This window comes from Dendropsophus ebraccatus, chromosome 15, assembly GCF_027789765.1.
Source record: "Dendropsophus ebraccatus isolate aDenEbr1 chromosome 15, aDenEbr1.pat, whole genome shotgun sequence".
NCBI classification, from domain to species: Eukaryota; Metazoa; Chordata; class Amphibia; order Anura; family Hylidae; genus Dendropsophus; species Dendropsophus ebraccatus.
Window position 1 is genome coordinate 523817 of NC_091468.1, and position 27278 is coordinate 551094.

The 27278-nt window shown below is 44.5% G+C and overlaps 1 protein-coding gene across 3 annotated transcripts in view; it reads left to right on the plus strand.

Annotated features, from left to right (window-relative positions):
- KLHDC3 (kelch domain containing 3) overlaps nt 1-27278 on the plus strand; it is a 73805-nt gene that overhangs the window by 16094 nt on the left and 30433 nt on the right. The gene's annotated exons all lie outside the window — the stretch shown is intronic.

The following is a 27278-nucleotide window of genomic DNA, read 5'->3' on the forward strand; positions in this document are numbered from 1 at the left end:
AACGTCCACAGCCTCCCCCAGGTCCAGTCTATGTACACAACGTCCACAGCCTCCCCAGGTCCAGTCTATGTACACAACGTCCACAGCCTCCCCCAGGTCCAGTCTATGTACACAACGTCCACAGCCTCCCCCAGGTCCAGTCTATGTACACAACGTCCACAGCCTCCCCCAGGTCCAGTCTATAACTTACCTCTTCATAGAAGCCGATCAGATTAGTCTAACAAGACTGATTCCTCATAAATCCCCCCCACCCCATGCTGCTGCTGCGTCATAACATTATTTCCATCAAAGATACCCCAGTATAGCATGTCTTATATATTATACCCCAGTATACATCTCATATATTATACCCCAGTATACATCTTATATATTATACGCCAGTATACATCTCTTACATATTATACCCCAGTATACATCTCTTATATATTATACCCCAGTATACATCTCTTATATATTATACCCCAGTATACATCTCTTATATATTATACACCAGTATACACCTCTTATATATTATACCCCAGTATACACCTCTTATATATTATACCCCAGTATACATCTTATATATTATACCCCAGTATACATCTCTTATATATTATACCCCAGTATAGCATCTCTTATATATTATACCCCAGTATACATATCTTATATATTATACCCCAGTATACATCTCTTATATATTATACCCCAGTATACATCTCTTATATATTATACCCCAGTATGCATCTCTTATATATTATACTCCAGTATACATCTCTTATATATTATACCCCAGTATACATCTCTTATATATTATACCCCAGTATACATCTCTTATATATTATACCCCAGTATACATCTCTTATATATTATACCCCAGTATACATCTCTTATATATTATACCCCAGTATACACCTCTTATATATTATACCCCAGTATACACCTCTTATATATTATACCCCAGTATACATCTTATATATTATACCCCAGTATACATCTCTTATATATTATACACCAGTATACATCTCTTATATATTATACCCCAGTATACATCTCTTATATATTATACCCCAGTATACATCTCTTATATATTATACCCCAGTATACATCTCTTATATATTATACCCCAGTATACATCTTATATATTATACCCCAGTATACATCTGTAACCGGTTGCTTTTGATAATAGTCGGAGAAGGCTATAACCACACATATTTATAGAAAAATAAGGTATTTAATACAAAGAACAATACTTAGCTGTAGTTACAGATGGTACAGATGCATAGTTGTTTTATCCACAATGAAATGGGGAGCCCCTCTGTATATTATGGTCTAATATACGCCCATTTCCCTCGATGACCACCAGGGTGCTGGGCACCTTCCATCCATGGTCCCAGCTGAGGCTGACTAGAAGCTACATACCCCTGACCTTTATAGTAAGTTTGGGTGGGGGGGATGTGCTTGTATGTCTATGTAGACCACTGATGACCATGGATGGAAGTTATCTGATGTCTCCCCGGCCTTGTACATATTTACCAAGCACAATGGGGACCCAGTTTTACAATTACAGCTATAAGGTTCTTTCAGCCATACAACAATAGCAACAAACAACTGTATCCTCCAATGTTTACACTATTGTGAAGTTATATGGCTGGACAGTTGACATAGGTGTGACAGTATACACACACACACACACACACACAACTACAATGACTTCTACACACATAGCCATACGAATATATATATATATATATATATATATATACACACACAAGACATTAAAATAATACATTCCTTCTCATTACATCAATAAGACACTTTAGTTTTCTGAAATGAACCCATCCGGTTACACTCCACCCCTTGTCTTATTGATGTGATGTAAGGAAGTTACAAAACATTATTAGTGACGCCATTTACACGTTCTTCTGATATCATCCTCATTTAACCATGTGATTGCTCACTTCCTATTCTCTCTTACATTGGTCGGTTGCTACAAACAGAAACTGGTGCGGTCACAGCTGGGTTTAAAACCAAAAAAAAGAAAAATCAAATGTCCAGTAATACAAAATACAATATCCATTCTGGTGGGAATTTTCTTTCTTCTGATCTTCTTAGACCTGAATCTCTGGTGCAGGGAAGCAAGGGGATTATTGTGCGCTCGCCACAGGGGCCTATTGCTCAGGTAACGTCACTACTTCCATGGTTGGCCAAAGGACAGACCCTCAGTAGGCATCTGCCCCCACTCTTTACATGTTCAGAAGTCTGTCTCATTCCTCCCCTCCCCTATGTATCTCTGGTGATGGATCAGGGGGTTGCAGGTATGGCTGGAGGTGCAGACTGTAGAGCCCCTTTAGCAGTGTTGTTCCAGGTACATGGTCTTCCTTCACTCGTGCATCATCTTGGCACCTTGAAGACACTGTAGATCTCTGGATGTCAGCTCTTCAGGCTCTCTGCACTTGCTGAGTTTTAAGAGGGGTCAATATCCAAATAGGAATGAATCAACAAATCCACAGCAGATAGGAAACATGGTGGCTTTAGACTCAGTCACATGAGAACAGAAGTTCATTTGCGAAGTCTCTGTAAACTCTGTATAAAGTCCTGTGCATTTTCATGGTGGTCACTCATTCCTTTATCAAATGGAGAACTTAAAAATAAAAATCCAAATGTCTTTCTTAGGGAAAAAAAAAACAACAAATCAAATCTCTGCCCAGGAAAGTGTTTCTGTTGATAGCAAGGACATGTAACAATGGCGATCTACCTAATCCCATTACCAACATGTTTATCGTCAAACAACATTCTTAAATTTCAAGCATACAAACTAAACATATAGTATATGGCTTCAGTCTATTGGATGAATAAACAAATCAAGAGTATACACACATATCCTTTAATATGCATCCCATGTAAAGCAAACCCATCATCCTGTATTGGAGATATATATATACACATACATATATAGCTATATCCAATGCAGGCATTTTCTCACAAATGGTTACCCATACATATTTGCATTTTCCCAACACAATTCACCAATACCCTTATTGTTTTGTTTGTAAACAATCTTGAACGTTCTGAACTCATTCAGTTTATTACTTCAATATTGATTAATTTTTATCCCAAAACCAATTTCAGTGAAATATATTAAATTCAGCATTCAGATACCCCACTTATATAGCACCAAGTAGGCATCTGAAGACAATTCAGACTTCTCAATCTTTTTTCCCTCTCAGGGTTTCAAGTGACCATAAGATCTTTAGGAGGGACAAAGGGCGGCTGGTATATCCAAACATAAGGAGCTGTCACTCTCCCTTTCTTATCCCACCTTTCTATGTCATTTGTCACCACCCCCTTAGTCCAGGGCTTTGTACTATCATACTTCAGGTCAGTCGTCTGCAACCTTGGGACCATAAAAGCCTACTAACCTTCTTGTGGTATCACAAGACAGACAACACATATAACAATACAGACATGTACAAACATAAAACACACATGGGCCCATTCATTCATAACATATAATTCACACAAAAGAAATGTTAAAAATAAAACAAAACAAGGAGCTCCTTAAAAAAAAAAAAAAAAAAGCTTCATGAAATGCCTACAAAATTGTGGTTAACCATATCAAAAAAAATGTCTCTTTCATGTGCAAATCCTAAAATATAAATGGACAATTAATGGCATTTTCACGCAGTTGAAGTTCTCGGTGTCCATCCTTCCTGCCAAACTGTGAAAAAACAAAACTTTTCATTAGGGCAAAACTTTCCTACAGCTGTGGAAATAAACAAAACTCATGGTTATTTTTCAAATCTTATAAGGTGTAATCAATATCACCACGTGGATTTTTTCTCTTTCTATACCCCAATTTACATTTACCAATTTAAATGGATCCATTATATTACAAGTTATACACATACTATATACTGTATAGCAACATTCCTTCAAGAACCTGCAGATAAAACACAGACATATTAGTTTTATCATAGATTAAATAATCCCATGACGTCACCATATACTATCAGATTATATCCTCTATCTGACTGGTCCACAAACAGAAAATACAAACACTAAACAATGGAGAGAGGACAAGACTTTGCACAGAGATTACGTTTATTGCTCTCAGACACAAAATAGCCATAAACTCCCCTACAAATGACAAACACACAGTACAAAAACCATTCTTATTCAACAGAGATAGCACACAAAAAAACAAACAACTAACACACTTTTCCACAGCAGCAGAAATATACATTCCTAGTCATCTTTCCTTGAAACTAAACTTCCCATGACCTACACCTTGTCTTTTTATAAACATTCTCTGAATACCAACACACGGATATTACTGAGCAGGAGTATCTCCCTGTACCCTGCTTTCCAAAATGACGTACTACTCAAAATACCAACCAAGTCCGATATTCTGGAGATTCAAAATACAAATCACCTTCTGTCACTTGCATTTATACCTTTGTAAAGTAACTAACAAATCACACTGTGACCGCTCATTGGCCAAAACCTGGTGAGGAGCTTGCTCCCACCCTAGAATCTCCACATCCATGAAGCCCACTTGCTTCACTTCTTTTTCTTGTATGTCTCTCTCAATTCGCACCAGCAGACAGATCCATCCCACATCTGCTGCGGTCTTCCGCCATTCAAGAGACATAACAAGATGCACCACCAGCCGACTGGGGTCTGTCCGCTGTCATGGTGTCACCATCTTCGAGTGCTGGGTGCACAGGGTCGCGAACTATACACCCCCAGGGGACTGGACTCGCTTTGTCATCTACCCCACAACTACACATCTCAGCTAACACATACATTATATTCTATTAAACAGTTATAGCAATTCTATGACTATTATCCCACTTCTGACACCATTATGTAACCGGTTGCTTTTGATAATAGTCGGAGAAGGCTATAACCACACAGATTTATAGAAAAATAAGGTATTTAATACAAAGAACAATACTTAGCTGTAGTTACAGATGGTACAGATGCATAGTTGTTTTATCCACAATGAAATGGGGAGCCCCTCTGTATATTATGGTCTAATATACGCCCATTTCCCTCGATGACCTCCAGGGTGCTGGGCACCTTCCATCCATGGTCCCAGCTGAGGCTGACTAGAAGCTACATACCCCTGACCTTTATAGTAAGTTTGGGTGGGGGGGATGTGCTTGTATGTCTATGTAGACCACTGATGACCATGGATGGAAGTTATCTGATGTCTCCCCGGCCTTGTACATATTTACCAAGCACAATGGGGACCCAGTTTTACAATTACAGCTATAAGGTTCTTTCAGCCATACAACAATAGCAACAAACAACTGTATCCTCCAATGTTTACACTATTGTGAAGTTATATGGCTGGACAGTTGACATAGGTGTGACAGTATACATACACACACACACACACAACTACAATGACTTCTACACACATAGCCATACGAATATATATATATATATATATATATATATATATATATACACACACAAGACATTAAAATAATACATTCCTTCTCATTACATCAATAAGACACTTTAGTTTTCTGAAATGAACCCATCCGGTTACAACATCTCTTATATATTATACCCCAGTATAGCATCTCTTATATATTATACCCCAGTATACATCTCTTATATATTATACCCCAGTATACATCTCTTATATATTATACCCCAGTATACATCTCTTATATATTATACCCCAGTATAGCATCTCTTATATATTATACCCCAGTATAGCATCTCTTATATATTATACCCCAGTATACATCTCTTATATATTATACCCCAGTATACATCTCTTATATATTATACCCCAGTATACATCTCTTATATATTATACCCCAGTATACATCTCTTATATATTATACCCCAGTATACATCTCTTATATATTATACCCCAGTATAGCATGTCTTATATATTATACCCCAGTATAGCATGTCTTATATATTATACCCCAGTATACATCTCATATATTATACCCCAGTATACATCTCTTATATATTATACCCCAGTATACATCTCTTATATATTATACCCCAGTATACATCTCTTATATATTATACTCCAGTATACATCTCTTATATATTATACCCCAGTATACATCTCTTATATATTATACTCCAGTATAGCATCTCTTATATATTATACCCCAGTATACATCTCTTATATATATTATACCCCAGTATAGCATCTTATATATTATACCCCAGTATACATCTCTTATATATATTATACCCCAGTATAGCATCTCTTATATATTATACTCCAGTATACATCTCTTATATATTATACTCCAGTATACATCTCTTATATATTATACTCCAGTATACATCTCTTATATATTATACTCCAGTATACTTCTCTTATATATTATACGCCAGTATACATCTCTTATATATTATACTCCAGTATACTTCTCTTATATATTATACGCCAGTATACATCTCTTATATATTATACCCCAGTATACATCTCTTATATATTATACCCCAGTATACATCTCTTATATATTATACCCCAGTATACATCTCTTATATATTATACCCCAGTATACATCTCTTATATATTATACCCCAGTATAGCATCTCTTATATATTATACCCCAGTATAGCATCTCTTATATATTATACCCCAGTATAGCATCTCTTATATATTATACCCCAGTATAGCATCTCTTATATATTATACCCCAGTATAGCATCTCTTATATATTATACCCCAGTATACCATCTCTTATATATTATACCCCAGTATACATCTCTTATATATTATACCCCAGTATACATCTCTTACATATTATACACCAGTATAGCATCTCTTACAAACCCCTCACATGTGTTACCTACTATAGATGTTAGACTTACCGGCCTGTAGTTTCCAGGATCACTCCTTGACCCCTTCTTGAATATTGGTACCACATTAGCTATGCGCCAGTCCTGTGGAACAATCCCTGTCGTAATAGAATCTATAAATATTAGGAATATCGGTCTGTCTAACACAGTACATAATTCCTGCAGTACTCTAGGATGGACCTTCTGGGCCCGGTGACTTATGGATTTTAATGTTTTTAAGGCGTCTCCCCACTTCTTGTTGTGTTAGGCAGGTGAGATTTATGGGAGGATTTATATTATCCCTAGTCATGTCCTCTGTTATGGGATTCTCCTCTGTGAATACAGTAGAAGAATGTATTTAGTAGATTGGCCTTTTCCTCTTCCCCCTCCCCCATTACACCCAGATTATTTTTGAGGGGACCAACATTTTCAGTTTTAAGTCTTTTGTTGTTTATATAGGTGAAGAACATTTTGGGATTCCTATTACTTTCTGTGGCTATCCTTCTTCTTTCCTTCTTTCTGTTGTTGTTTTTGCTTCTTTTATTTGTTTTTTACACATCCTATTCTTCTGTCTATAGTCGCTCCATGCTTCCCCACCACCTTCTTGTTTTAGTAGTCTGACTGCTTGTTTCTTATCATTTATTGCCCCCCTTACAGCTGAAGTTACCACATTGGATTTCTCTTATTTCTACTACTTGTATTCCCATATGGTACAGTATGTGTCCTTCACATGATTTACTCTAACATATGTCCCCGGGGTCCTCTCTTATATCTCAGGGCAGTGTCCCCCCAGTCTATGTCCCCGGGGTCCTCCCTTATATCTCAGGGCAGTGTCCCCCCAGTCTATGTCCCTGGGGTCCTCTCTTATATCTCAGGGCAGTGTCCCAGTCTATGTCCCCGGGGTCCTCTCTTATATCTCAGGGCAGTGTCCCCCCAGTCTATGTCCCCGGGGTCCTCTCTTATATCTCAGGGCAGTGTCCCCCCCAGTCTATGTCCCCGGGGTCCTCTCTTATATCTCAGGGCAGTGTCCCCCCAGTCTATGTCCCCGGGGTCCTCTCTTATATCTCAGGGCAGTGTCCCCCCAGTCTATGTCCCCGGGGTCCTCTCTTATATCTCAGGGCAGTGTCCCCCCAGTCTATGTCCCCGGGGTCCTCTCTTATATCTCAGGGCAGTGTCCCCCCCAGTCTATGTCCCCGGGGTCCTCTCTTATATCTCAGGGCAGTGTCTATGTCCCCGGGGTCCTCTCTTATATCTCAGGGCAGTGTCCCAGTCTATGTCCCCGGGGTCCTCTCTTATATCTCAGGGCAGTGTCCCCCCAGTCTATGTCCCCGGGGTCCTCTCTTATATCTCAGGGCAGTGTCCCCCCCAGTCTATGTCCCCGGGGTCCTCTCTTATATCTCAGGGCAGTGTCCCCCCAGTCTATGTCCCCGGGGTCCTCTCTTATATCTCAGGGCAGTGTCCCCCCCAGTCTATGTCCCCGGGGTCCTCTCTTATATCTCAGGGCAGTGTCCCAGTCTATGTCCCCGGGGTCCTCTCTTATATCTCAGGGCAGTGTCCCCCCAGTCTATGTCCCCGGGGTCCTCTCTTATATCTCAGGGCAGTGTCCCCCCAGTCTATGTCCCCGGGGTCCTCTCTTATATCTCAGGGCAGTGTCCCCCCCAGTCTATGTTCCCAAGTTCTTAGTTTTTGGAAATTAGCCTTCCTGAAATGTAATGTTTTTGTTGCCTCTCTACTAATCATTTTATTGAAGGATAAATGAAAACGTATTATGTTGCAGTCACTATGACCTAGGTGACCCCCCCCCCCCACCTCTATTTTTGATATTCTGTCGGGCCTATTGGTTATAATCAGGTCCAGGAGTGCCCCCCCCCCCCCCTTGTTGGTTCCTGTAGTAGTTGGGAAAGGTAATTATCTGTTACTCTTTCCAGTCTCCGCTTCCCTTCCTGGAGCTGCAGGTTTCTGCTTTGCAGTTTATATTTGGGTAGTTAACCCCTTAGCGACCCATGACTTACCTGGTACGTCATGGTGCCGCGGGGGGGTGTTTAGAGCGAGGTCTCGCCGGGACCCTGCTCTGAACGGCACCAATCTGCAGCCGGGCAGTGCCTCTATTAGCCGGCGCGGGTCCCGTTGCCGCGCCGGCTAATTAAGCACTTCAATGCAGCTGTCAAACCTGACAGCTGCATTGAAGGGCTTCAGACATCACATCCCTGGTGTCTAGTGGCACGGATCTCTATTAATTAATCACATTCCTGATCTCACACGGTAAACGGCGTCAGCGCAAAAAAATAAGTGCAAAATTGCGCATTTTTGGTCGCATCAAATCCAGAAAAAATGTAATAAAAAGTGATCAAAAAGAGTCGCATATGCGCAATCAAGGTACCGATAGAAAGAACACATCATGGCGCAAAAACTGACACCTGACACAGCCCCATAGGCCAAAGGATAAAAGCGCTATAAGCCGGGGAATGGAGCGATTGTAAGGAACGTATATTTGTTAACAATGGTTTGAATTTTTTAAAAGCCATCACATAATATAATATAAAAGTTATACATGTTATATATCATAATCGTAACGACTTGATGAACATATATAACAAGTCAGTTTTACCATAGGGCGAACAGCGTAAATGCAAAACTCCCCGAAATCAAAACAAGTTTGTTCTTTTTTTTCAATTTGACAGCGCAAATGATTTTTTTCCGGTTTCGTAGCATATGTTATGGAAAAATAATGCCGGTCATTGCAAAGTACAATTGGTTTCGCAAAAAATAAGGGCTCATGTGGGTCTCTAGGTGAAAAAATGCAACTGCTATGGACTTTTAAACATAAAATGGAAAAAGCAAAAACGAAAATTGGCTTTGACCTTAAGGGGTTAAAGTCCCCCATAATAATGACGTCCCCCTGCTTTCCTGTATATATTGGGGTATAGCCCCCCCCCCCATAATAATGACGTCCCCCTGCTTTCCTGTATATATTGGGGTATAGCCCCCCCCCCCATAATAATGACGTCCCCCTGCTTTCCTGTATATATTATAGTAGTTATAGTCCCCCATAATAATGACGTCCCCCTGCTTTCCTGTATATATTGGGTATAGTCCCCCATAATAATGACGTCCCCCTGCTTTCCTGTATATATTGGGTATAGTCCCCCATAATAATGACGTCCCCCTGCTTTCCTGTATATATTTGGGTAGTTATAGTCCCCCATAATAATGACGTCCCCCTGCTTTCCTGTATATATTGGGTAGTTATAGTCCCCCATAATAATGACGTCCCCCTGCTTTCCTGTATATATTGGGTATAGTCCCCCATAATAATGACTTCCCCCTGCTTTCCTGTATATATTGGGTATAGTCCCCCATAATAATGACGTCCCCCTGCTTTCCTGTATATATTGGGTATAGTCCCCCATAATAATGACGTCCCCCTGCTTTCCTGTATATATTGGGTATAGTCCCCCATAATAATGACGTCCCCCTGCTTTCCTGTATATATTGGGTAGTTATAGCCCCCCATAATAATGACGTCCTCCTGCTTTCCTGTATATATTGGGTAGTTATAGTCCCCCATAATAATGACGTCCCCCTGCTTTCCTGTATATATTGGGTAGTTATAGTCCCCCATAATAATGACGTCCCCCTGCTTTCCTGTATATATTGGGTAGTTATAGTCCCCCATAATAATGACGTCCCCCTGCTTTCCTGTATATATTGGGTAGTTATAGTCCCCCATAATAATGACGTCCTCCTGCTTTCCTGTATATATTGGGTATAGTCCCCCATAATAATGACTTCCCCCTGCTTTCCTGTATATATTGGGTAGTTATAGCCCCCCCATAATAATGACTTCCCCCTGCTTTCCTGTATATATTGGGTAGTTATAGTCCCCCATAATAATGACTTCCCCCTGCTTTCCTGTATATATTGGGTAGTTATAGCCCCCCCATAATAATGACGTCCCCCTGCTTTCCTGTATATATTGGGTATAGTCCCCCATAATAATGACTTCCCCCTGCTTCGCTGCCGCATCTATTTGTCTTATAAGATTTTCTGGCTCTTCCATTATACTTGGAGGTTTATAACTCACTCCTATAAGAATTATATTATTCTTCGTTCCTCCCTTTATTTCTACCCAAAGAGACTCCACATTATCATCACATATATCCTCCCGCAGAATGGGCCTAAGGCAGGATGTAACATACAGGCGGACCCCTCCCCCTTTCTTATTTTTACGGTCATTTCTGAATAGACTATAATGAAGCGGGTAAACACGATGGTAATATAAAGTGTATGGTCACTAATGTCAGAAGTCTAGCAGCAAGATGGGGGAGCTGGAGGCCTGGGTGCTGGAGGAGTCCATTGATGTGGTTGGTGTGACTGAGACATGGCTGGACTGTCAATATTCAGGGATTTACATTGTTCAGAAGGGACCGGGTGGGCAGAAGGGGAGGAGGAGTATGTCTGTATGGTAGAAGGACAGGATGGGCAGGGGGAGGAGGAGTATGTCTGTATGGTATAAGGACAGGATGGGCAGGGGGAGGAGGAGTATGTCTGTATGGTATAAGGACAGGGTGGGCAGAAGGGGAGGAGGAGTATGTCTGTATGGTATAAGGACAGGATGGGCAGGAGGAGGAGTATGTCTGTATGGTATAAGGACAGGGTGGGCAGAAGGGGAGGAGGAGTATGTCTGTATGGTATAAGGACAGGGTGGGCAGGAGGAGGAGTATGTCTGTATGGTATAAGGACAGGGTGGGCAGAAGGGGAGGAGGAGTATGTCTGTATGGTATAAGGACAGGATGGGCAGGAGGAGGAGGAGTATGTCTGTATGGTATAAGGACAGGGTGGGCAGGGGGAGGAGGATTATGTCTGTATGGTATAAGGACAGGATGGGCAGGGGGAGGAGGAGTATGTCTGTATGGTATAAGGACAGGGTGGGCAGGAGGAGGAGTATGTCTGTATGGTATAAGGACAGGGCGGGCAGGGGGAGGAGGAGTATGTCTGTATGGTATAAGGACAGGATGGGCAGGGGGAGGAGGAGTATGTCTGTATGGTATAAGGACAGGATGGGCAGGGGGAGGAGGAGTATGTCTGTATGGTATAAGGACAGGGTGGGCAGGGGGAGGAGGAGGAGTATGTCTGTATGGTATAAGGACAGGGTGGGCAGGGGGAGGAGGAGGAGTATGTCTGTATGGTATAAGGACAGGGTGGGGAGGAGGAGTATGTCTGTATGGTATAAGGACAGGGCAGGTAGGAGGAGGAGTATGTCTGTATGGTATAAGGACAGGACGGGCAGGGGGAGGAGGAGTATGTCTGTATGGTATAAGGACAGGATGGGCAGGAGGAGGAGGAGGAGTATGTCTGTATGGTATAAGGACAGGGTGGGCAGGGGGAGGAGGAGTATGTCTGTATGGTATAAGGACAGGGCGGGCAGGGGGAGGAGTATGTCTGTATGGTATAAGGACCGGGTGGGCAGGAGGAGGAATATGTCTGTATGGTATAAGGACAGGGTGGGCAGGGGGAGGAGGAGTATGTCTGTATGGTATAAGGACAGGGTGGGCAGGGGGAGGAGGAGTATGTCTGTATGGTATAAGGACAGGGTGGGCAGGAGGAGGAGTATGTCTGTATGGTATAAGGACCGGGTGGGCAGGAGGAGGAATATGTCTGTATGGTATAAGGACAGGGTGGGCAGGGGGAGGAGGAGTATGTCTGTATGGTATAAGGACAGGGTGGGCAGGGGGAGGAGGAGTATGTCTGTATGGTATAAGGACAGGATAGGCAGGGGGAGGAGGAGGATGTCTGTATGGTATAAGGACAGGGTGGGCAGGAGGAGGAGGAGTATGTCTGTATGGTATAAGGACAGGGTGGGCAGGGGTGATGTGGAAGCATTATGGGTAGAACTACAGATGGAGGTAAAGAGTGAAAACATTATTCTTGGTGTAATCTATAGACCCCCCAACATTACTGAGGAGGTAGATGGCAGCTGAATAGACAAATAGGGTGGGCTGCCCGGGAGGGGACAGTAGTGGTAATGGGGACAACTACCCAGATATAGATTGGGGTCACAGTTCAGCTAAATTTCTTACCCTCCTGCAGGATAATTTTCTGGGCCAGTTTGTGGAGGAGCCGACTAGAAGTGACGGCTGCCGGATCTGGTTATTTCTAACACCGCTGAGCTGGTTGGGGATGTCACTGTCCATGGGGACACCTGGGGAATAGTGACCACAATATTGGGACTTTTAGCTAAAAGTGTAGAAAAGAAAAACATGTTGGGAGGGAAAAAACTCTTCATTTTAAAAGGGCCAATTTTCCTGGGTTACGGGCCGAACTTCAGGGCAATAGACTGGGAGCGGCTGCTGTCACATACGGATACTGATATGTAACCGGTTGCTTTTGATAATAGTCGGAGAAGGCTATAACCACACAGATTTATAGAAAAATAAGAGATTTATTACATAGAATTATACTTAGCTGCAGTTACAGATGCAGAGTTGTTCCTTCCACAATGAGATGGGGAGCCCCATTGTATATTATGGACTAATATACACCCATCTCGCCCGATGACAGGGTGCTGGGCACCTTCCATCCATGGTCCCAGCTGAGGCTGACTAGAAGCTACATACCCCCGATCTTTATAGTAAGTTTGGGTGGGGGGGTGATGGGCTTCCAGAAATGTCTATGTAGACCACTGATGACCATGAATGGAAGTTTCCCTGGCTTTGTACATGTTTATCAAGCAAAATGTGGTTGTTCAATTACAGCTACATGCATTTGGGCAATAACAACTGTGTCCTCCAATGGTGACACTACTGGGGGGGTTTATGGCCGAACAGCTGACATAACAATACATCTACCTATTCCCATGCACATAGCTAAATACAAACCAATTCCACTTACGATGGATGGATGGATGGATGGCACTACATTCCTTCCTATCACATGAATAAGACACTTTAACTATCTGAAATGACCCCATCCGGTTACACTCCACCCCTTGTCTTATTGATGTGATTTAAGGAAGTTACAGAACATTATTTGTGATGTCATAGATTTGGTATCATCCTCATTTGAACATGTAATTATTCGCATACTATTCTCTTCATTTTATACCTCACCTCCTGTTTCTAAACCTTTGTGTAATACGCTAAGCTTGAGACCATGACAAGTACATATCAGTCAGGACACTTCCCTCCCCTTGGTCCATAATGGACATGAAGTTGCTGTAGGACAATATTTCACTATTTCTTATTTGTCTATCACAGAAATTACCTCCGGCACTGACTGAACTAAAAACCCAAACTGGAAAAGACTGGTGTGCTGGATTATCAGTCAGCAATGAAAAAATTCCTCTTTAGTTCGTAAATGTCTCTCTTTATAGATGTCTTTGCAAGGTGATTGGTCTGTCTCAGCCTTCCCCCTCCTCTCTCTCAGGTCAGGGGGGTGCAGATATGGCTGGAGGTGCAGACTCTAGAGCCCCTCTCTGTGGCAGTGCTGTGCCGGGTGAGGGTCATCTTTCTCCATCATCTTGGCACCTCGGCAGACAGTCATCTCAGGTTGTCGCCTCTTCAGGCTCCTCTGCACCTCCTCTGAAGATGGAGTTAGAGACAGACCATAGCAGATAACAAACATCCAAGCTGTATGGGGTGGGCTCAGCAACTCCGTCTCAGTCACACAAGAGCAGAATAGCATGACTTGCAGCGTCCTTGGTGGCTCTTGTATCTCTTTATAGTGTTTGTTCTTCACCACCCCTTCATTACATGAATGAAACAACAGTAACAAATGTCACACTCTAATTTTATCAATCCAACACCTTCTTGTAGTAACATTGCCCAGTCAGCACCTGAGGATTTCTGTTCTAGAACAACCAAGACAAACACCTATTGTCCTCCTATATGTCTCTAGTCATTCTACTCTTATTGCTAAATACTCTAAGGCTCTCAGGTATCTCATCAATATCATGTACATATTTCTGTTCTAGCAAGAGGGAGTATAAAACATGTCAACTTTCCTTTACCATCTGTCAAATTTGATTCAATTTAGTACATCACATTTTAGATCGTATCATGTATAAATTTTCACAATGCAGGCAGGTTACTTTTACATTTTTTATCTGTCATATAACCCAACATACAGCTCATAGAACTATACATCAGTCTGAGCCATCCATACATACAGGTAATACAACTATACATACAGCTCATAGAACTATACATCAGTCTGAGCCATACATACATACAGGTAATACAACTATACATACAACTCATAGAACTATACATCAGTCTGAGCCATCCATACATACAGGTAATACAACTATACATACAGCTCATAGAACTATACATCAGTCTGAGCCATCTATACATACAGGTAATACAACTATACATACAACTCATAGAACTATACATCAGTCTGAGCCATCTATACATACAGGTAATACAACTATACATACAGCTCATAGAACTATACATCAGTCTGAGCCATCCATACATACAGGTAATACAACTATACATACAGCTCATAGAACTATACATCAGTCTGAGCCATCCATACATACAGGTAATACAACTATACATACAGCTCATAGAACTATACATCAGTCTGAGCCATCCATACATACAGGTAATACAACTATACATACAGCTCATAGAACTATACATCAGTCTGAGCCATCCATACATACAGGTAATACAACTATACATACAGCTCATAGAACTATACATCAGTCTGAGCCATCCATACATACAGGTAATACAACTATACATACAGCTCACAGAACTATACATCAGTCTGATCCATCCATACATACAGGTAATACAACTATACATACAGCTCATAGAACTATACATCAGTCTGAGCCATCCATACATACAGGTAATACAACTATACATACAGCTCACAGAACTATACATCAGTCTGAGCCATCCATACATACAGGTAATACAACTATACATACAGCTCATAGAACTCTACGTCAGTCTGAGCCATCTATACATACAGGTAATACAACTATACATACAGCTCATAGAACTATACATCAGTCTGAGCCATCCATACATACAGGTAATACAACTATACATACAGCTCATAGAACTATACATCAGTCTGAGCCATCTATACATACAGGTAATACAACTATACATACAGCTCATAGAACTATACATCAGTCTGAGCCATCCATACATACAGGTAATACAACTATACATACAGCTCATAGAACTATACATCAGTCTGAGCCATCCATACATACAGGTAATACAACTATACATACAGGTAATACAACTATACATACAGCTCACAGAACTCTACATCAGTCTGAGCCATCCATACATACAGGTAATACAACTATACATACAGGTAATACAACTATACATACAGCTCATAGAACTCTACATCAGTCTGAGCCATCTATACATACAGGTAATACAACTATACATACAGCTCATAGAATTCTACATCAGTCTGAGCCATCCATACATACAGGTAATACAACTATACATACAGCTCATAGAACTATACATCAGTCTGAGCCATCCATACATACAGGTAATACATCTATACATACAGGTAATACAACTATACATACAGCTCATAGAACTATACATCAGTCTGAGCCATCCATACATACAGGTAATACAACTATATATACAGCTCATAGAACTATACATAAGTCTGAGCCATCCATACATACAGGTAATACAACTATACATACAGCTCATAGAACTCTACATCAGTCTGAGCCATCCATCCATACAACTCCATGCTACTACTATAAGCCATAGATCAGCCATACAACTCCATGCTACTACTATAAGCCATAGATCAGCCATACAACTCCATGCTACTACTATAAGCCATAGATCAGCCATACAACTCCATGCTACTACTATAAGCCATACATCAGCCATACAACTCCATGCTACTACTATAAGCCATACATCAGCCATACAACTCCATGCTACTACTATATGCCATAGATCAGCCATACAACTCCATGCTACTACTATAAGCCATAGATCAGCCATACAACTCCATGCTACTACTATAAGCCATAGATCAGCCATACAACTCCATGCTACTACTATAAGCCATACATCAGCTTCAGAGGCTGAACACAGACTGTTACCTGACAAGCTGCTGCTCACTCTGCTCTCCTAGATACAGAGAGAAAAAACTTTTCTGCAGTGCAAATACACATGCAACGTCATATACGGACCATTACAACACACATATACAAGCCGTCATTTATGGCTGGAAGTTACACTTCTCACTATCACACTGTTACCTTCTACACATTCGTCGTTCCAATACCGGTAATACAATAACCTCCATTCTTACCGGCCAATAACACACAACTTCTACTCATCCTCTTTGCAAACACATTACTACAGGTTTCCCATCTCTCTAACTCTTACCATGAGTTACTTCAAACCTATAAACCAACACACTGCGACCACTCATTGGCCAAAACCTGGTGAGGAGCTGCTCCCACCCTACAATCTCCACATCCATGAAGCCACTTGCCTCACTTCTTTTTCTTGTATGTTTCTCTCAATTCGCGCCAGCAGACAGATCCATCCCACATCTGCTGCCGTCTTCTGCCATTCAAGAGACATAACAAGGCACCACCAGCCGACTGGGGTCTGTCTGCTGTCATGGTGTCACCACCTCGAGTGCTGGGTGCCCAGGGTCGCGAACTATACACCCACCAGGGGACTGGACTCGCTTTGTCATCTACCCCACAACTACACATCTCAGCTAACACATACATTATATTCTATTATATAGTTATAGCAATTCCTGGACTATTATCCCACTTCTGACACCATTATGTAACCGGTTGCTTTTGATAATAGTCGGAGAAGGCTATAACCACACAGATTTATAGAAAAATAAGAGATTTATTACATAGAATTATACTTAGCTGCAGTTACAGATGGTACAGATGCATAGATGTTCCTTCCACAATGAGATGGGGAGCCCCATTGTATATTATGGACTAATATACACCCATCTCGCCCGATGACCTCCAGGGTGCTGGGCACCTTCCATCCATGGTCCCAGCTGGGACTGACTAGAAGCTACATACCCCCGATCTTTATAGTAAGTTTGGGTGGGGGGTGATGTGCTTCCAGAAATGTCTATGTAGACCACTGATGACCATGAATGGAAGTTTCCCCGGCCTTGTACATGATGATACATGGGAAATCTGCTAATCCACATTACATAACTGTACGGCCAAATATATTCCTATGGGGAACAAATATAAAGGGTTAATATCCCACATGGCGACAACCGAGGTTAGAAGGGCTATAAATGAGAAAAAAGGGGCATTCAAAAAATACAAATCAGAGGGGTCAGCTGTATACAGTACAGATCAGAGGGGGCAGCTGTATACAGTACAGATCAGAGGGGTCAGCAGCTGTATACAGTACAGGTCAGGGGGGTCAGCTGTATACAGTACAGATCAGAGGGGTCAGCTGTATACAGTACAGATCAGAGGGGTCAGCTGTATACAGTACAGATCAGAGGGGGCAGCTGTATACAGTACAGATCAGAGGGGTCAGCAGCTGTATACAGTACAGGTCAGGGGGGTCAGCTGTATACAGTACAGATCAGAGGGGTCAGCTGTATACAGTACAGATCAGAGGGGTCAGCTGTATACAGTACAGATCAGAGGGGTCAGCTGTATACAGTACAGATCAGAGGGGTCAGCCGTATACAGTACAGATCAGAGGGGTCAGCTGTATACAGTACAGATCAGAGGGGTCAGCTGTATACAGTACAGATCAGAGGGGGCAGCTGTATACAGTACAGATCAGAGGGGTCAGCCGTATACAGTACAGATAAGAGGGGTCAGCCGTATACAGTACAGATCAGAGGGGTCAGCAGTATACAGTACAGATCAGAGGGGTCAGCTGTATACAGTACAGATCAGAGGGGGCAGCTGTATACAGTACAGATCAGAGGGGTCAGCAGCCGTATACAGTACAGATCAGAGGGGTCAGCAGCCGTATACAGTACAGATCAGAGGGGTCAGCTGTATACAGTACAGATCAGAGGGGTCAGCTGTATACAGTACAGATCAGAGGGGTCAGCTGTATACAGATCAGAGGGGTCAGCTGTATACAGTACAGATCAGAGGGGTCAGCTGTATACAGATCAGAGGGGTCAGCTGTATACAGATCAGAGGGGTCAGCTGTATACAGATCAGAGGGGTCAGCTGTATACAGTACAGATCAGAGGGGTCAGCTGTATACAGTACAGATCAGAGGGGTCAGCTGTATACAGATCAGAGGGGTCAGCTGTATACAGATCAGAGGGGTCAGCTGTATACAGATCAGAGGGGTCAGCTGTATACAGTACAGATCAGAGGGGTCAGCTGTATACAGTACAGATCAGAGGGGTCAGCCGTATACAGTACAGATCAGAGGGGTCAGCTGTATACAGTACAGATCAGAGGGGTCAGCTGTATACAGTACAGATCAGAGGGGTCAGCTGTATACAGTACAGATCAGAGGGGTCAGCTGTATACAGTACAGATCAGAGGGGTCAGCTGTATACAAATCAGAGGGGTCAGCTGTATACAAATCAGAGGGGTCAGCTGTATACAGTATAGATCAGAGGGGTCAGCAGCTGTATACAGTACAGATCGGAGGGGTCAGCTGGTGTATACAGTACAGATCGGAGGGGTCAGCTGGTGTATACAGTACAGATCGGAGGGGTCAGCTGGTGTATACAGTACAGATCGGAGGGGTCAGCTGGTGTATACAGTACAGATCGGAGGGGTCAGCCGTATACAGTCCAGATCGGAGGGGTCAGCCGTATACAGTCCAGATCGGAGGGGTCAGCCGTATACAGTCCAGATCGGAGGGGTCAGCCGTATACAGTACAGATCGGAGGGGTCAGCCGTATACAGTACAGATCGGGGGGGGGCAGCCGTATACAGTACAGATCAGGGGGTCAGCTGTATACAGATCAGAGGGGTCAGCTGTATACAGTACAGATCAGAGGGGTCAGCTGTATACAGTACAGATCAGAGGGGGCAGCCGTATACAGTACAGATCAGAGGGGGCAGCCGTATACAGTAAAGATCAGAGGGGTCAGCAGCTGTATACAGTACAGATCAGAGGGGTCAGCAGCTGTATACAGTACAGATCAGAGGGGTCAGCTGTATACAGATCAGATCAGAGGGGTCAGCTGTATACAGTACAGATCAGAGGGGTCAGCTGTATACAGTACAGATCAGGAGGGGTCAGCCGTATACAGTACAGATCAGGGGGGTCAGCTATATACAGTACAGATCAGAGGGGTCAGCCGTATACAGTACAGATCAGAGGGGTCAGCAGCTGTATACAGATCAGAGGGGGCAGCCGTATACAGTACAGATCAGGGGGGTCAGCCGTATACAGTACAGATCAGAGGGGGCAGCAGCTGTATACAGATCAGAGGGGTCAGCTGTATACAGATCAGGGGGGGCAGCTTTAGCCTTCAAACATTACAAAGAAGTCAACAAAACCTGTAAACATGTAATAAAAGCAGCAATAATTCACAATGAAAGGCAGGGGCCATAGATAGCAAAAGAAACCCCCAAAATAATTCTTCAAATATATTAATGCAAAAAAACCAAGGTCAGAGCATGTAGGAGCCCTAAATAATGGGGACGGGGAGGTAATAACTGGGGATCAGGAGAAAGCGGAGTTACTTCATGGCTTCTTCAGTTCTGTATATACAAAAGAGGATGGAGCTGAGGTGGGTGGGGCCAGTACTGAGGTGGGTGGGGCCAGTACTGAGGTGGGTGGGGCCAGTACTGAGGTGGGTGGGGCCAGTACTGAGATGGGCGGGGCCAGTGCTGCCAACACATGTAATGTACTGAACTGGTTTACTATAGATATGGTCCAAGATAAATTAAACAAACTCAATGTAACCAAAGCTCCAGGGCCTGATGGATTACACCCCAGAGTTCTTAGGGAACTCAGTTCTGTAATTTCTCTACCCTTGTATGAAATATTCTGTGATTATTTGCTGACTGGTATTGTGCCGAGGGACTGGCGTAAGGCAAATGGATATAGTGCCGATCTTCAAAAAGGGCTCTAGGACTTCCCCAGGTAACTACAGACCTGTAAGCCTAACGTCCATTGTGGGGAAACTATTTGAGGGGCTTATAAGGGACTATATCCAGGAATATACAGGGGGTAATAGTATATAAGGGACTACATCCAGGAATATATAGGGGTAATAGTATATAAGGGATTACATCCAGGAATATACAGGGGGTAATAGTATATAGGGGACTACATCCAGGAATATATAGGGGGTAATAGTATATAAGGGACTACATCCAGGAATATACAGGGGGTTATAGTATATAAGGGACTACATCCAGGAATATATAGGGGGTAATAGTATATAAGGGACTATATCCAGGAATATATAGGGGGTAATAGTATATAAGGGACTACATCCAGGAATATATAGGGGTAATAGTATATAAGGGACTACATCCAGGAATATACAGGGGGTAATAGTATATAAGGGACTACATCCAGGAATATATAGGGGTAATAGTATATAAGGGACTACATCCAGGAATATACAGGGGTAATAGTATATAAGGGACTACATCCAGGAATATATAGGGGGTAATAGTATATAAGGGATTACATCCAGGTATATACAGGGGGTAATAGTATATAGGTGATAACCAGCAGGGTTTTACTAAGGACAGAAGCTGTCAAACCAACCTGATATGTTTCTATGAAGAGGTAAGTAGAAGCCTGGATGGGGGGGGGGGGGCGGCTGTGGATATCGTGTACCTGGATGGGGGGCGGCTGTGGATATCGTGTACCTGGATGGGGGGGGGGGGCGGCTGTGGATATCGTGTACCTGGATGGGGGGCGGCTGTGGATATCGTGTACCTGGATGGGGGGGCGGCTGTGGATATCATGTACCTGGATAGGGGCGGCTGTGGATATCGTGTACCTGGATAGGGGCGGCTGTGGATATCGTGTACCTGGATGGGGGGCGGCTGTGGATATCTTGTACCTGGATGGGGGGCGGCTGTAGATATCGTGTACCTGGATGGGGGGCGGCTGTGGATATCGTGTACCTGGATGGGGGGCGGCTGTAGATATCGTGTACCTGGATGGGGGGCGGCTGTGGATATCGTGTACCTGGATGGGGGGCGGCTGTAGATATCGTGTACCTGGATGGGGGGCGGCTGTGGATATCGTGTACCTGGATGGGGGGGCGGCTGTGGATATCGTGTACCTGGATGGGGGGGCGGCTGTGGATATCATGTACCTGGATGGGTGGCGGCTGTGGATATCGTGTACCTGGATGGGGGGCGGCTGTGGATATCGTGTACCTGGATGGGGGGGGGGGCGGCTGTGGATATCGTGTACCTGGATGGGGGGGGGGGCGGCTGTGGATATCGTGTACCTGAATGGGGGGGGGGGGCTGTGGATATCGTGAACCTGGATGGGGGGGCGGCTGTGGATATCATGTACCTGGATGGCGGGGGGGGCGGCTGTGGATATCGTGTACCTGGATGGGGGGGCGGCTGTGGATATCGTGTACCTGGATGGGGGCGACTGTGGATATCGTGTACCTGGATGGGGGCGACTGTGGATATCGTGTACCTGGATGGGGGGGGGCGGCTGTGGATATCGTGTACCTGGATGGGGGGGGGGGCGGCTGTGGATATCGTGTACCTGGATGGGGGGCGGCTGTGGATATCATGTACCTGGATGGGAGGGCGGCTGTGGATATCGTGTACCTGGATGGGGGGGCGGCTGTGGATATCGTGTACCTGGATGGGGGGGGCTGTGGATATCGTGTACCTGGATGGGGGGGGGGCTGTGGATATCGTGTACCTGGATGGGGGGGGGGCGGCTGTGGATATCGTGTACCTGGATGGGGGGGGGCGGCTGTGGATATCGTGTACCTGGATGGGGGGGGGCGGCTGTGGATATCGTGTACCTGGATGGGGGGGGGGCTGTGGATATCGTGTACCTGGATGGGGGGGCGGCTGTGGATATCGTGTACCTGGATGGGGGGGCGGCTGTGGATATCGTGTACCTGGATGGGGGGGGCGGCTGTGGATATCATGTACCTGGATGGGGGGGCGGCTGTGGATATCGTGTACCTGGATTTTGCAGAAGCGTGTGACACAGTTCCTCATGGACGTCTGATGGGTAAGTTAAAGTCTATGGGTTTGGAAAATTTAATGTGTAACTGGATTGAAAACTGGCTTAATAATGGTCCCCAGAGAGTGGTGGTCAATGATTCCTACTCCGAATGGTCCCCGGTAATAAGTGGTGTACCCCAAGGGTCAGTACTCGGCCCCTTCTGTTTAACTTGTTTATTAATGATATTGAGAATGGAATTAACAGCAATGTTTCTATCTTTGCAGATGACACCAAGCTTTGTAGTACAGTACAGTCTATGGAGGATGTGCAGATGTTACAGGCTTTGTAGTACAGTCTCTGGAGGATGTGCAGATGTTACAGGCTGTGTAGTATAGTACAGTGTATGGAGGATGTGCAGATGTTACAGGCTGTGTAGTACAGTACAGTCTATGGAGGATGTGCAGATGTTACAGGCTGTGTAGTATAGTACAGTGTATGGAGGATGTGCAGATGTTACAGGCTGTGTAGTACAGTACAGTCTATGGAAGATGTGCAGATGTTACAGGATGTGTAGTACAGTACAGTCTATGGAGGATGTGCAGATGTTACAGGCTTTGTAGTACAGTACAGTCTATGGAGGATAGGCAGATGTTACAGGCTTTGTAGTACAGTACAGTCTATGGAGGATGTGCAGATGTTACAGGCTGTGTAGTACAGTACAGTCTATGGAGGATGTGCAGATGTTACAGGCTGTGTAGTATAGTACAGTGTATGGAGGATGTGCAGATGTTACAGGCTGTGTAGTACAGTACAGTCTATGGAGGATGTGCAGATGTTACAGGCTGTGTAGTATAGTACAGTGTATGGAGGATGTGCAGATGTTACAGGCTGTGTAGTACAGTACAGTCTATGGAAGATGTGCAGATGTTACAGGATGTGTAGTACAGTACAGTCTATGGAGGATGTGCAGATGTTACAGGCTTTGTAGTACAGTACAGTCTATGGAGGATGTGCAGATGACACCAAGCTTTGTAGTACAGTACAGTCTATGGAGGATGTGCAGATGTTACAGGCTTTGTAGTACAGTACAGTCTATGGAGGATGTGCAGATGTTACAGGCTTTGTAGTACAGTACAGTCTATGGAGGATGTGCAGATGTTACAGGCTTTGTAGTACAGTACAGTCTATGGAGGATGTGCAGATGTTACAGGCTTTGTAGTATAGTACAGTCTGTGGAGGATGTGCAGATGTTACAGGCTTTGTAGTATAGTACAGTCTATGGAGGATGTGCAGATGTTACAGGCTTTGTAGTACAGTACAGTCTATGGAGGATGTGCAGATGTTACAGGCTTTGTAGTACAGTACAGTCTATAGAGGATGTGCAGATGTTACAAGCTTTGTAGTACAGTCTATGGAGGATGGGCAGATGTTACAGGCTTTGTAGTACAGTACAGTCTATGGAGGATGTGCAGATGTTACAGGCTTTGTAGTACAGTCTATGGAGGATGTGCAGATGTTACAAGCTTTGTAGTACAGTCTATGGAGGATGTGCAGATGTTACAGGCTGTGTAGTACAGTACAGTCTATGGAGGATGTGCAGATGTTACAGGCTTTGTAGTACAGTACAGTCTATGGAGGATGTGCAGATGTTACAGGCTTTGTAGTACAGTACAGTCTATAGAGGATGTGCAGATGTTACAAGCTTTGTAGTACAGTCTATGGAGGATGGGCAGATGTTACAGGCTTTGTAGTACAGTACAGTCTATGGAGGATGTGCAGATGTTACAGGCTTTGTAGTACAGTACAGTCTATAGAGGATGTGCAGATGTTACAAGCTTTGTAGTACAGTCTATGGAGGATGGGCAGATGTTACAGGCTTTGTAGTACAGTACAGTCTATGGAGGATGTGCAGATGTTACAGGCTTTGTAGTACAGTACAGTCTATAGAGGATGTGCAGATGTTACAAGCTTTGTAGTACAGTCTATGGAGGATGTGCAGATGTTACAGGCTTTGTAGTACAGTACAGTCTATGGAGGATGTGCAGATGTTACAGGATGTGTAGTACAGTACAGTCTATGGAGGATGTGCAGATGTTACAGGCTTTGTAGTACAGTACAGTCTATGGAGGATTTGCAGATGTTACAGGCTTTGTAGTACAGTCTATGGAGGATGTGAAGATGTTACAGGCTTTGTAGTGTAGTACAGTCTATGGAGGATGTGCAGATGTTACAGGATGTGTAGTACAGTACAGTCTATGGAGGATGTGCAGATGTTACAGGATGTGTAGTACAGTACAGTCTATGGAGGATGTGCAGATGTTACAGGATGTGTAGTACAGTACAGTCTATGGAGGATGGGCAGATGTTACAGGCTTTGTAGTACAGTACAGTCTATGGAGGATGTGCAGATGTTACAGGCTTTGTAGTACAGTCTATGGAGGATGTGCAGATGTTACAGGCTTTGTAGTACAGTACAGTCTATGGAGGATGTGCAGATGTTACAGGCTTTGTAGTACAGTACAGTCTATGGAGGATGTGCAGATATTACAGGATGACTTAGACACCTTGAGTGTTTGGGCGTCCACTTGGCAAATGAGGTTCAATGTAGATAAATGTAAAGTTATGCACCTGGGTACTAATAACCTGCAGCATCCTATGTCCTGGGGGGAGTAATAACCTGCAGCATCCTATGTCCTGGGGGGAGTAATAACCCGCATGCATCATATGTCCTGGGGGGAGTAATAACCTGCAGCATCCTATGTCCTGGGGGGAGTAATAACCTGCAGCATCCTATGTCCTGGGGGGAGTAATAACCTGCAGCATCCTATGTCCTGGGGGGAGTAATAACCTGCAGCATCCTATGGCCTGGGGGAAGTAATAACCTGCAGCATCCTATGTCCTGGGGGGAGTAATAACCTGCAGCATCCTATGTCCTGGGGGGAGTAATAACCTGCAGCATCCTATGTCCTGGGGGAGTAATAACCTGCAGCATCCTATGTCCTGGGGGAGTAATAACCTGCAGCATCCTATGTCCTGGGGGGAGTAATAACCTGCAGCATCCTATGTCCTGGGGTGGTTACACTGGTGCAGTCGCTGATGGAGAAGGATCTGGTTGTACTTGTAGATAATAGACTACAGAACAGCACAATGTCAGTCAGCTGCTTCTAAGGCCAGCAGGATATTGTCATGTATATACCCGGCCTGGACTCTGGGGACAGGGATATAATATTACCCCCCTATAAAGCTTTGGTGCGGCCTCATCTGGAGTCGCCGTCCAGTTTTGGAACCTGATTCATAAAAAGGACGTTCTAGAGCTGGAGAGGGAACAAAGACGGCCACTAAACTAATAAGGGGAATGGAGCATCTTAGTTATGAGGAAAGATAATAGAATTACATTTGTTTAGTCTGGAGAAGAGACGGATAAGGGGAGATGATTAATGTATTTACATGTATAACGGGGGCCCCTACAGGAAATATGGGGGGGAAGATGTTCTAGGTAAAACCCCCCTCAAAGGACAAGAGGGCACTGCCTCCACCCGGAGAGACAAGGGGGCGCTGCCTCCGCCCGGAGACACAAGGGGGCGCCGCCTCCGCCCGGAGACACAAGGGGGCGCCGCCTCCGCCCAGAGACACAAGGGGGCGCTGCCTCCGCCGCGGTCTGTGATTGGAGGGAGGCGGTCTGTGATGTAGGGAGGGAGGCGGTCTGTGATTGGAGGGAAGGAGGCGGTCTGTGATGGAGGGAGGGAGGCGGTCTGTGATTGGAGGGAGGGAGGCGGTCTGTGATTGGAGGGAGGGAGGCGGTCTGTGATTGGAGGGAGGGAGGCGGTCTGTGATTGGAGGGAGGGAGGCGGTCTGTGATGGAGGGAGGCGGTCTGTGATGGAGGGAGGGAAGCGGTCTGTGATGGAGGGAGGGAGGCGGTCTGTGATGGAGGGAGGGAGGCGGTCTGTGATGGAGGGAGGGAGGCGGTCTGTGATGGAGGGAGGCGGTCTGTGATGGAGGGATGGAGGCGGTCTGTGATGGAGGGATGGAGGCGGTCTGTGAGGGAGGGAGGCGGTCTGTGATGGAGGGAGGGAGGCGGTCTGTGATGGAGGGAGGGAGGCGGTCTGTGATGGCGGGAGGGAGGCTGTCTGTGATGGCGGGAGGGAGGCGGTCTGTGATGTGATGGAGGGAGGCGGTCTGTGATGGGAGGGAGGGAGGCGGTCTGTGATGGCGGGAGGGAGGCGGTCTGTGATGGCGGGAGGGAGGCGGTCTGTGATGGCGGGAGGGAGGCGGTCTGTGATGGCGGGAGGGAGGCGGTCTGTGATGGCTGGAGGGAGGCGGTCTGTGATGGAGGGAGGCGGTCTGTGATGGCG